The sequence below is a fragment of the Plecotus auritus genome (assembly GCF_963455305.1).
Source record: "Plecotus auritus genome assembly, chromosome: 11".
NCBI classification, from domain to species: domain Eukaryota; kingdom Metazoa; phylum Chordata; class Mammalia; order Chiroptera; family Vespertilionidae; genus Plecotus; species Plecotus auritus.
Genome location: NC_137777.1, coordinates 41,748,224 through 41,761,399, shown reverse-complemented (window position 1 = coordinate 41,761,399; position 13,176 = coordinate 41,748,224).

Sequence of the window (13,176 nt, the reverse complement as noted above, 5' to 3'; positions counted from 1 at the left end):
CCTTGTTTTTAAAACAAGGGAGAGAGCGGAATCACTTCTCTCTGCACTGACAAGATATCTTATCAGAGTTAAACTGGGTCACATTAAAAAAAGCTACACCTCACAAGTGGCTTCAATAAGCACTTCCAGTGCCTGAATCTTGAACAACATCTGAGGCTGTATTAGGTAGTTTAGGAAACACAAGAAACAGTTTTTACTGGTGAAATTTGTGGCTTGTGTATTATAAGTAACATCTCATTGGTAAAAAGTATCCAAAGTATGTGGTTTGGCTAAAGTGTTTGAGAAGCATTTTCTATCCTTGCATGAACAGGAGATGGGAATCCAGCAAGGCCTGTGCCCTGCACTCTAAGTGAGAATTTTCAAGGACTGAACCTTAAATGTCCCCATGGCCAACCATTCATTAGGAGGATGGTGACAGAGCTAGATTTTATAGAGATTAAAGAATTTGATGATGAGTATCTGTAGACAGAATTTGATCTGATACTTGTTTGTATTATACCTGGTAAAAAGATCATGGAGGAGTGGCCAAACCTTTGCAGTCTTTTCTATGACTGCTGTTATCCACCAAAGAGGACCTAAGATTTATGCAATACTAAACTGGCTTCAACCTATTTATAACATTTCACTCTACCTCTGCCAGAAGCCAATTCCAGCATGTCAGCAGGGCTGAATCATCTGGGAATGGCTAAAAGGCATTTCCCCAAACCTGAAAAGGATGCATAAAATCATTTTTGCTGTCAGACAGCTCAGGGCATTTCAATCTACAAGTTATTGCCTCCTACTGGCCAAACACCTGAACAGCCGTAGGCAAATTCCCCCATTCTGACAATGGATTCTGTACCAAACCCTGGCCTTTGAAGTGTATATCTCCACCTTGCCTTAGGGCAAATTGTGTTAATAAAAAGCAAGGAGTCCTGAGACAAGAACTTAGTTCCTTTAGCTGAGCTTCTCTGACTCCCTAAATGCCTTTCAAAATTATGTTTTGTCTCTAGACTCTTATTTAATTTATGCACAGCTCCTTCTCCAGATTGCTGAACCCTTCTAGATACTGGATCAAGACCACCAGTGTTATACCTCTTCATTTGCAGTTCTAAGGAAGTTAAATAACCAGCTCAACATAATTAGAAATCTTCATTTCAACTATGTTTAGCTATCAATCTTAACTCAAATCCAGCACTGCCTTAAAGAAATATGAGCGTTGAAAAGTTATCAGAAACATCCTCATTGCTACCTTTAAAAATCTAGTTTGCATAATTTATCTGACTTTTTCTGGCTGTTTCAGTAGGAGGGTAAGTGCTGTTATGCTATATAACCACATGCTTTGTTCATCTACTTTTCAGTGTGTACAACTTCCCATAATAAAGTATAAAAAGAAAGAAAGTGTCTACAGAAGAGTTGGACTGATTCCATCTAGGAGTATTCTCACAGTGGAGGTTTAAATAATGTGCTTTGCCCTAACCGGTTTGGCTCAGTGGATAGAGCGTCAGCCTACAGACTGAAAGGTCCCAGATTCGATTCCAGTCAAGGGCATGTACCTTGGTTGCAGGCACATCCCCAATAGGAGGTGTGCAGGAAGCAGCTGATCAATGTTTCTCTCTCATCGATGTTTCTAACTCTTTATCCCTCTCTCTTCCTCTCTGTAAAAAATCAATAAAATATATATTTTTTAAAAAAGAAAGAAAATAATGTGCTTCAGTATATAATTATGACCTTCTCTGCATCTCCCAAGAAGCATTAACAAAGAACAAGTCTGCTTCATAAGGTATTACATAAACTAGTGGCCCGGTGCATGAAATTCGTGCACGGGGGTTGGGGGGGGTTTCCCTCAGCCCAGCCTGCACCCTTTCCAATTGGACATCCCTCTCGCAATCTGGGACCGCTGGCTCCTAACCACTCACCTGATTGCCTGCCTGGTTGCCCCTAACTGCCTCTTCCTGCCTTCCTGATTGCCCCTAACTGCCCTCTCCTGCCGGCCTGATCTCACCCCCAACTGCCCTCCCCTGCCGGCCTAGTTGTCCCCAACTGCCCTCCCCTGCCAACCTGATCTCAACCCTAACTGCTCTCCCCTGCTGGCCTGATTGCCCCTAACTGCCTCTGCCTGCCTGATCACCCCTAACTGCCCTCCCCTGCCGGCCTGATCTCACCCCCAACAGCCCTCCCCTGCTGGCCTGATCTTGCCCCAAACTGCCCTCCCCTGCTGGCCTGATCACCCCTAATGGCCTCTGCCTCGGCCCCCACCACCATGGTTTTGTCCAGAAGGAAGTCAGAAATCCGGAAGATGGCCGGTCGACCTGGTCTATCTAATTAGCATATTACCCTTTTAGTAGTATAGATAGATTATATAGGATAGGATTGCTTAAATAGGGGGGAAAAGCCTTTTTAAGCAGGAGGAGATGCTCTTGGCAGACAAAAATACGTAATTTCTATATCTGAACTGATAGCCAGCCATATGCACCCTACTGCCAAACCGGTCATTAAAAAATTGAACTGCTTTCTTACAACTTACACTAAACAGCTGTTGCCCTTAAAACCCCTCCTCAGCCCCCACCTTAGGTTCTGCCTTTGCAGTTCACACAGATTAGGTTCTGACTGGTCGGTTTCTATGCCAGTCAGCGTCAAAAGCTCCGCTTCCTAAGCAGCCATTGGCTCCTCACACTTCACCCAGATTGTTGGTTTCTGATTGTTCTGATTGTTGGTTTCTATACCAGACTCTGAGAGGCAGAGCTGATCAGCATCCCCAGTGGAGCCCCAAGAGAAAGAGAGGCACGGCTGCTGGCCAGGCCCGGAGCAAAAGAGAGAGGCAAGTGCTGATCAACAGCTGCCACAGAGGCTACGGATCAGACCCTGCTTCTCTCTCTGGGCCTGATCCGCAGCCCCCTCAGCAGTCAGTGCCATAGCAACCCAGCACTGACATCCGGTTGGTCGAGCCTTCGGTCGTTTTGGATGTTTTGGACCCTGGGTTTTTATATATTAGAATGTCTAATTACTATGCTGCACACCTGAAATTAATATTGTATGTTAGCAGTAATTGGGAAAAACACTACAGTCTGTAGAGCAAAAGTTGAATTTAAGAATCTTCCCTTCCTAGGGCAAGAAGCCAGAAAATAAAAGAATGATGGTACCTAAAAGAATGTACTATTAAAGAAGACAAAAAGTGACCTCTCCTACTCTCCAGGAAGGAGGAATGTTAAGTCTGCAATAGCATGTAAGCAAGCATGACAACTGAGGGCAGGAAGCAGTGGCAGGAAAGGTTAAGTTATGATAATAGCAAAAATAAGGGAAGTGCTGATAACAAAATCAACTGATAGAGACTCAAAACTAGCACAAGGTTGGTGTTTCCCCATATCGTAATCTGTTCCAGTGAATCACAGTAACTTCTATTGGCCAACCTTGGGTTTTGTCTACAGCCAACATTTGGTCTTGTCTGCAAAAAGCAAAGTCAAGTAATTGAAGATAAAGAATGTATGATGAAGTGAGTTAGGCATTGCAGGGTTTTGGTTGCAGGTTGCAGAAATTCCAAACTAAATTCTCTTAAGCAAAAAAGCAATATACTGGCGCTCACCAAAGGTGAAACTGTTTCAGGCATGAAGAATAGTGGAAAATGGATCCTTAAAAAATGTGGCTATTCCTGAAAAGGGGGAGGATGGATGGTCAGAAAGATAATCACAAATGTCCACCTCAAAATATACCAAAGACATTTACTGAACAATGGCTAAAGTGGTAATTCTGAATTTCACTTGAGTCATGAACTCCTCTGAGAACCTGATAAAATCTGTATTTCCCAAGGGAAAAATTATATATACATGAATAAAACAATACTATTTTTGTTGATTTTCAGACTCCCTGACATCTATTTTGGTTCCATGAATCCATGGGGCATTAACTCTTCAAGTGGTATAATAATGGATAGGAAGTTATAGAGATGTGACACTCTTCCAAAGTAAACTGATGACAGTCGGATGTTTTTCCTCTGGGAGTACCTGAAAATTCTGAACATGGCTGAGGATAGACTTTAGAAGACACAGAGGGATTTTACATGAGAGAGGAGAGACAGGCAAAGCTTTTAGTGGTTATATGGGGCTAGAATAATAATTGGAAACTTAAGGGGTTTCAGTGCATGGTAAATTTCCCCATGGGCCATTTTCTGAGTCCCAGGTCTGCAGAGGAAGTGGAGGAAGAATATAAAACACTTCTAAAAGGCAGAGTGGGATCCTGGGCAGTTTCACTGCCTAAAAGCACAGCCAGTATTCCTCAAGATCCTTTCCAGGATGTAAAGCTATGTATATGCTGGGGTAAGGATCTACAAAGATCACCTGAGAACCTCCAAAGGCAAAAAAAAATCTACAATGTTTCAAGACTAAGCAGGCAAGCATCAAAACATCTCAATGAAAGTTCCCATTAAAATACATCTGAATCAGACCTAGAATAAATGCCATTAAAACTTCAACCCAGCCTCTGACTCAGCATAATGAATTGAATTGTTCATTTTTTCTCCCTCTCTTCCTAAGAAAGTAAATATGAAAACCTCTCTGGTGAGAAATTACATCAACTACAGCCTTTATGGTTCTTTCAATTAGAGTCCGTATGATTCTTTACAGTAATTTTGTCCCACACATAATCAACAATTTCTAGACACAGAACAGACTCATGAATGATCTAGATATTGCGGTTAATAAACAAGTTTATTAAAAATCCATCAACAGCAATAAAATATTGTTTCACCAGTGCAACAGTAAGCAAACTGAGCATAGGGATTGAATCGATACTCCAGAAACAAACCTACAGGTATTTAGACACCTGCATTATGACCAAGCTGACCTGGAAAGTACACTAGATGAAAACAGCTTTTTAATAATGGTGCTGGGTTTTTAATTACATGTTCATATGAGGGACAAGTGTACTTTGACTCCCCACTTCACACCACATATAAAAATCAATTCCATATAGGCTGTAGATCTATATGTGACTGATGAAATATCAAAGCTTTGAGTAAGAAGTCATCTTTGTGACTTGAAATAGGCAGAGACGGTTTAAAATACTTAACACAGGATGCACTGAAAATAAAGAAAGTCGTTGACAAAGAAGAGTATGTTAAAATTAAGAACATCTGTATATCAAAAGATGCCACTATATACGGTATGCATAACCCATGGACAAGGACAATTAGTGGTGAAAGCCTGGGGCGGGAGGTGGGGGTGAGCTGGGATGCCACTGAGAAAGAATAAAAACAACTCAGGATGAAAGGCATTCTCTTACATATACTGAAAAAAGACTCTTCTCTAGAAGATAGAACTTTTACCAATCCATTGAAAAACATCAACATCTGAAATACTTTGATAAAATATTTTAACATATACATCACCAAAGCTAATAGTCAAATAGTCAGTAAATCTGTAATAAGTGTTCATTTTTATCAGGGAATTGTATATTTAAACCACAACATGATACCCCAATACTCCTGCCATAAATAAAAAATTTAAAAAAAGATGGAAAATGTCAAGTGTTGGCCAACATATGGATAAACTGGAACACTTAATACAATCGCAAGTGTGAATATAAATTGGCATAACCCATTTAGAAATTAGTTTAGTAGCATCTATTGTAACTGCACATATTCACACCCCATGATCCAATAATTCTAGTTAACTGCACATATTCACACCCCATGATCCAATAATTCTAGTTATATAGTCAACAACAGCAACAATAACAACAACAAAAAAAACCATGAACATACATTTGCCAATGCACATGAAATAGAATTTTCACAGTGGCACTGTTTGTAAAGCAAAAAACCTGAGAATTCCAAATGTCAATCAATAGTGGAACGGAGAGGTGAATGGTGGTAGATTCACACATTGGAATATATGCATCAGTGAGAATGAATGATTTACAATTACATAAAACAATTCCAAAATATCTCATTCTAATAATGAATAAAAACCCAAGCTACAAAGGAGTGTTACATTTATATAAATTACAGAAATAGGCAAAGATCTAATGTGAAAAGCCAGGATGGTGATCATCCTCGGGAAAGTAGAGGTATTACAAGAAGCAAAAGTGGGTCTTCTGAGGTTCTAGTAATTCTTTGTTTTCATCTGGGTACCATTTACACATGTGTGTTCTATTTGTAAAAAGTAGTTGAGATTTCCCTTACAAAGTTGTTTAAAATGTACACAAAATACTAAAATGAACCACCATGTATCCATGTAACAATACTCAGCTACAATGATCAGTTTATGACTATACTTCCCATATTGTTTTGAAGCAAATTCCAGACATTGTCTCACTCATTTCATGTGTAAATATTTTAGTCAGAATCTCTAAAAGATAAAGACTCTTTTAAGAACATAGCCACAATAACATTATCCTAAAAATTGGTAACAATCCCTTAATATTATATTTTAAAAATGCAGTTAGCATTCAAGTTTCCAAACAGAGCATCTACAGTTTTTTAATGCAAGATAAGTTCATTCAATATGGGATCTAATTCCTGTATTGTTTTTATTGTTTTCCTGACTTATTTTTCATGTTAAACATCTACAAGCAAGTTTACTTAGTTACTAATGATTTGTTTAATGAATAAATGACAATATTCCCTGAATGTTACACACACACACACATACACACAGTCACACTCTTAAATCTATGTATAAAATGTCCTCCTTTCTTATGAATGTCTATGATCAAGTTTTCTAGTTTTGTTAAAATTTTTTTTTACAATATTCTGTTTTTGGAATGATGCATATGAGTAAAGACAGTTGATAAAATTGCTTTTAAAATTTGATATTTTAATTTACAATTATAAGAAGGCTCTTAAGATAATTCAAGTGGCAGAAAATGGAAATTTAACTTTCTGCAATAAATTATAGCTTTGTGAATTCCAGTGACATATAATAATACACTGGCCATGTTTATCATTGTGGTTTGGATATTTATATGAAGGAATTACGGTGCTTCTTGAGCACAGGATGTTTAAACCCAGGATACGCTCTTTTATGATGGCAAAAGGAATTTACATCACCCTGACCTATATTTACTCAACTTGTGTTGATGTTAGGAGCCTTGAGTCATCACTGAGGAAGTTGGCCTAAGCCAGTGGTTGGCAAACTCATTAGTCAACAGAGCCAAATATCAACAGTACGATTGAAATTTCTTTTGAGAGCCAAATTTTTTAAACTTAAACTTCTTCTAACGCCACTTCTTCAAAATAGACTCGCCCAGGCCATGGTATTTTGTGGAAGAGCCACACTCAAGGGGCCAAAGAGCCGCATGTGGCTCGCGAGCCACCGTTTGCGGACCACTGGCCTAAGCACTTGCAGTAGGATGGTGTTCTTCTGGAAAAATTTCAATGAATAAACATTTATGGTGATGGCAAAGCTACCAATACTGATCCTTCCTGCACCTTAAGTAGTCTCAGCAACAGATAAGCAGGACATGGAAGAAACTCCAGCTAATTGTTTAGGCTTGAAAATATGGTTAATGAATGGTACTGTGCCCAATAAAGCCAAAATTGGGAGAGCTCATCTCTGCTTGATTTTGATTGATTTCCTCTTCTTCCAACTCCCAAGAGACATCTTCCAAATTTGTGCCATTTTTAATAAAGGAAAAAGGGTAGAGATAAAGGCTTTTTGCTGCATTGTTTCATTTTTAGAATGAGTTACTAGTACTTTCCCTGTGTCATCACTGGCATTTCAATGAGAAATTGAGAGAGGCTATGTATCAGAAGGTGTGATATTATGATTTACAATAAGAAACATGTGTTTGGTCCTCATCCCCCTTTCTGGCACAGAGCTCCTAAAACCATTGGAATTTCTTTAGTGGAGAGAGCTTTAAAGTTATCTTTGTTTATGTTGATTTAACATAATGTTCATATTGTTATTAACAATAATGCTATATTAATGAAATGTTAATGTCAGGTTGATGTTGTGTTCACCTAAAGATGGAGGCTCTTTGCTGGTGGAGCCAACCTTGTGATTAGAGGGTTGGAACTTTCAGTCTCACTCTCTGACCTCCTGGGAGGGCAGAGGGGTTGAAGGCTCAGTGATTGAGTTCAATTCCCAATGGCCAATGATTTGATCAGTCATGCCTCTGTAATAAAGCCTCCATAAAAAAAAAAAAAAAAGGACTGGGTTCAGAGAACTTCTAGGTTGGTGAACACATGGAAATTTAGAGATTGATGAGCCTGTGCATGGAAGTTCCGTGCCCTTCCCCCTTACCTAGCCCTATATTCCTCAGTTCTATCCTTTTATAATGAACTGGTAATCTAGTAAGGAAAATGTTTCCCTGAGATCTGAGCCACTCTAGAAAATTAATTAAACCCAAGGAGGAGGTGGTAGACACCTCTGATTTATAGCCAATTGTTCTGAAGTATGGGTAACAGCTTGGACTTTCTACTGATGTCTGAAGAGGGAGGGGGCAGTCTTGTGGGATTAAGCCCTTAATCGGTAGAATCTGATGCTATCTCTCAGTCAGAAATGAGAAGACTTCTTTGTTGGTAGTGGGAAACCTCCTTCAATACACACATTATTACTATTGGGTCCCAGCCCCTAAAGAGAAGGAATGTTTTTAACTGCAAAGGAAACAAAAGCCTTAATTATTTTATTAACAAAAAGTACAGAGTAAAGTAGTTCCAGAGCTGGTTCAAAAGCTCCACAGCAGTGTCACAGACAGATTCTGCTACTCTTTCTGTGCCACTCTTAGCATACCAGCTCCCATTCTCATGCTGCTTGCCTCTTATCACAAAATAGTTGCTGCAGATCCAGGCATTAAATCTTCACTTGACAATGTCCAAAAATGAAAAAAATAAGTATGCAGAGCCCTGACTGGGTAGCTCAGTTGGTTAGAGCGTCATCCCAATACACCAAGGTTGCAGGTCCCGTTTGCAGTCAGCACATACAAGAAGCAACCAAATAAATGAAAAGGTAGAACAAATCAATTTCTCTCTCTCATTCTCTTGAATCAGTAAGTTAAAAAATTTAACTGAGTATTATGCTAAGCAAAATAAGACAGTCAGAGAAAGGTAAGTATCACATGATTTCACTCATACGTGGAATCTAATGAACAAAATAAACTGATAAAATAGATCCAGAGACAGAAGCAGAGAACAGACTACCAAATCTCAGAGGGAAGGTAGGGGAGGGCAGAAGTGTGGGAAGAGATCAAAGAACTTGTATGCATATATACATAACCCATGGACACTGACAATAGAGTGGGGGAGGCCTGAGGCGAGCAGTGGGGGCAGGTTAGAAGGGATCAATGGGGGGAAAAGGGGACATATGTGATACTTTCAACAATAGAGATTTAAGTTAAAAAAAAATAAAAATATAAAGCAGGTATACAGGTAGAAAAGGGCCTTTCATCAGATGGTTTTCTCCTTCAATCAAGGAGGAAAATTATTCTCAGAAGCCCACTGCTCTCCAGCCAAGTCCCCAATGTCTCAAATTCTAGGTATTCATACCCAAACCAATCCCTGGCAAAGTGGAATAGGATAACCATGACTAGTTTACCTACTATGGCTTAGTTCCTGGGGCTTATCAGGCAAAACTGAGTTGTTATCCAAGAAAACAATGGAACAGGTGCCAGGTAGGTAAGGAACAACATCTGTCCTGGTTTTCACAGTGGTTGTCTGCTACCCACCATTTTCAACAAAACTTCTCACATGCGTTTCCAACAATGCATTCTCTAATGTGTTATATGGAACCTGGTCAGATATAGGTTAACACAGTGGTCGGCAAACTCATTAGTCAACAGAGCCAAATATCAACAGTACAACGATTGAAATTTCTTTTGAGAGCCAAATTTTTTAAACTTAAACTTCTTCTAACGCCACTTCTTCAAAATAGACTCGCCCAGGCCGTGGTATTTTGTGGAAGTGCCACACTCAAGGGGCCAAAGAGCCGCATGTGGCTCGCGAGCCGCAGTTTGCCGACCTCTGGGTTAACAGATATCAACATGAAAAGCAAGAAAAATAATTTATTTCTTAATACTTCTGGGGCATAGACATGTCCTATATACATACATACATATATATGTTAAATATCTATTTTTAACAGAAGGCTCATAAGTCAGGTCACTTTACTAAACTTGCTCTAGCTAAATTAATAAATTGAAATGAGGATAATATTTGAGCAGGTATTTCAATCCTACAGTAACTCCATAAGGAATCAGTAGAAAGGACTGTGAATAACTGAATGCAAGTTCATCGCCACGACACAAAAATCATTAAAAGCATATGCACTTCTGATGCTATTTCATCTTTATATACCAGATCACTAAGTGATCTTCCTCAAACCAAGTAACACTGTAAAATGTATCACAGCAGCCCAAAAGATAGCACGAAAGTCCACCAAAAGAACGTAAAATCAACATATGAAGATGGAGATTACATGGTGATTACTATTCTGGAACAAACACATCTGAGTTTATCTTCTCCCCAAATATTTATTGCATTTGCTAAGACAGTTTTCCTGATGCTTTAAATTTTTCATATGGCTACCCACCCTTGTGACTAGGAAACAACACTCAAATAGTGATGAGGCAACTTGATAGAAAATCAAATATTTGGCAATATAGACACCTAATACTAGTATGTTTATCATAGTGGAAGATTCCTAAAATTGGGAAACTGCCTCTTGAAAAATCAGAAGACTTGACAATAATACCAGGCCCATATTCCCACATCAAAACAATTACCTAGAGCCGAAAATCAATTACATCTTTTAGACCAGTGCTTCACAAACGTTAGTGTTAAAATAACTATTTGGCTACAGCAGCTGGGCCTGAAATTCTGCATTTCTAACAAGCTTTCAGGGAATGTCAATGTTGACAGTCCCTGGACCACACTTTGAGTAAGCTTTGGACAGGACATAGGCTCCCAGGTGGGCCACTCATTGTGTTACGTGCACAGTATTTTTTCTTTCTCCACCAGCCCTAGTCATTTATGACTATAGTCTGCCTTGCAATCTTTGCTCTGCTTATTCATTTTGGCTTATTTCATTTACTCCAGTGGTCTCAACAGGACTTAAAGTTCAGACCTCTCTCTTGAACTACCCACCACGCAGAAATAGTAATGTCTGACAGAATTCCCCATTCATGTACCCACATGAATCCCTCCCAATTCCTGCTGTTTCTGACTCCTTTCACCAGGCCTTTTTCTGCTTAAGGGGCCACCCCGACTCAGACCCTTATCATCACCTGCCTAATCCTCTCCTTGTTTTTACGTTTTGTGCCTTTAACCCATTCCTCACACCAGCACCAGACTAATTTTTCTAAGCAGCAAACTGAATATTGCTCCACTTTTTTGGTTTCTCACAAAACCTACAAGATGAGAGATAAAGCCTTTGACAATCTCACTTCCCTACTATGCAGCCACTCACCTAATCAGTTTGATGCCCCAAGAGGGCATCAAAAAGTTCCATCAGATTTTCAGGCCCTTAAGCCTTTTCTGCTTTTGTTACTGCCTCAAATGCCTTCTCCACATCTCTCAACTCCTGAAATTACACTTAAGGGCTTTTCCCTGTAAAACAGGGGTAAGGAACCTTTTTCCTGCCAAGGGCCATTTGGATATTCATAACATCGTTCGCAGACCACACAAAATTATCAACTTAAAAATTAGCCTGATATACTTGGTCAAATATTTAATTTTATTTCAATATGTACATTAAGATTTATTTTAAATGTTGTTATAGTGAAACAAGTTTTAAAGAAAGGGTGATTATGGGGACTCTTTCCCCCTCACCACGTGGGAGTCTGTCACCTTTTATTATACAAAAAAAAAAAAAAAAAAAGGATGATTATGTTCACACTGGCTCTCAATTTGGCCTTTATTAAAGATTAACTGGTTGTCTCCCTTTGTTTGGGTTACCTCCCAATGGGGATGATAACCGATCTGTCCAATATTAACCTTAATTTGGATTAATTTCGTACCTTATTGAGCAATCGAGCAATTATAATTTGTTTTTGTTTTCTTTAACTACAACACAGGAAATTTATATCTGAAGGATTCCTCTCGGGCAGGCAATTTGTCTGGAAGTATCTGTTGAGCACAGTCAGAATGAATCAGACTATTAAGACTCAGTGTTTACAGAAGAAGAGAATATTTACATGGGTAGAGCAATAAAAGGAGTAGGTGAGCAACTTGCTGATGCACGGAGATTAGGAAATGTTAGAATTGACAACCAAGCCCTGACCGGTTTGGCTCAGTGGATAGAGCGTGGGCCTGCGGACTCAAGGGTCCCAGGTTCGATTCCGGTCAAGGGCAGGTTCCTTGGTTGTGGGCACATCCCCAGTGGGGAGTGTGCAGGAGGCAGCTGATCGATGTTTCTAGCTCTCTCTCCCTCTCCCTTCCTCTCTGTAAAAAGTCAAAAAAATATATTATAAAAAAAAATTGACAACCAAGATGCTACGGAATCTCTTAACAGTCCTTGAAAGCCACATACAGTCCTCACCCTCATCCTCGGGGATACCCCATGGACGCCTGAAACCACAGATAGTACCGAACCCCATATATACCATGTTCTCTTCTACACCTACCCATCTATGATAAGGTGTAATTGCTAAATTAGGCACAATAAGAGATTAAGAATGATAGCGAATAAAACAATATAGCAATATACTGTAAGAAAAGTTATGAGCATATCCTCTCTCCCTCAAGGTATCTCATTATACTGTACTCACCCTTTTTGTGACGATGCTAGATGATAAAATGCCGGCGTGATGAGATGAAGTGAGGTGGATGACGTAGGCATGGCGACAGAGCCTTCGGGTCCTGGGGCGGTGACTTGAACACGAGCACTTGGATCCCGATCCCGACAGGCCGTCCTGTAACCAAGATGGCGGAGCGTCTGCAGCGTGGAGACGCTGGCTAAAGGGATGCGTCACGTGGAGGGGGGCGGGAAGCAAGATAATGCGAGACTTTATCACCCTACTCAGAAGGGCCTGCCAATGAAAACTTAACATTGTTTATTTCTGGAATTTTCCATCTCGTGTTATCAGATTGCAGTTGACTGCGAGTAACCGAAACCACAGAAAGCAAAGCCGCTATACGGTGGGACCATTGTACACTGACTGGGAACGTTTCTCCACCGATGCAGCCTGAATGTCCTCATTTTACAAATGAGGGAAATAAAGGGCCTATATCATAAGTTGCCATGTAAATTCAATGAGATAATAAAT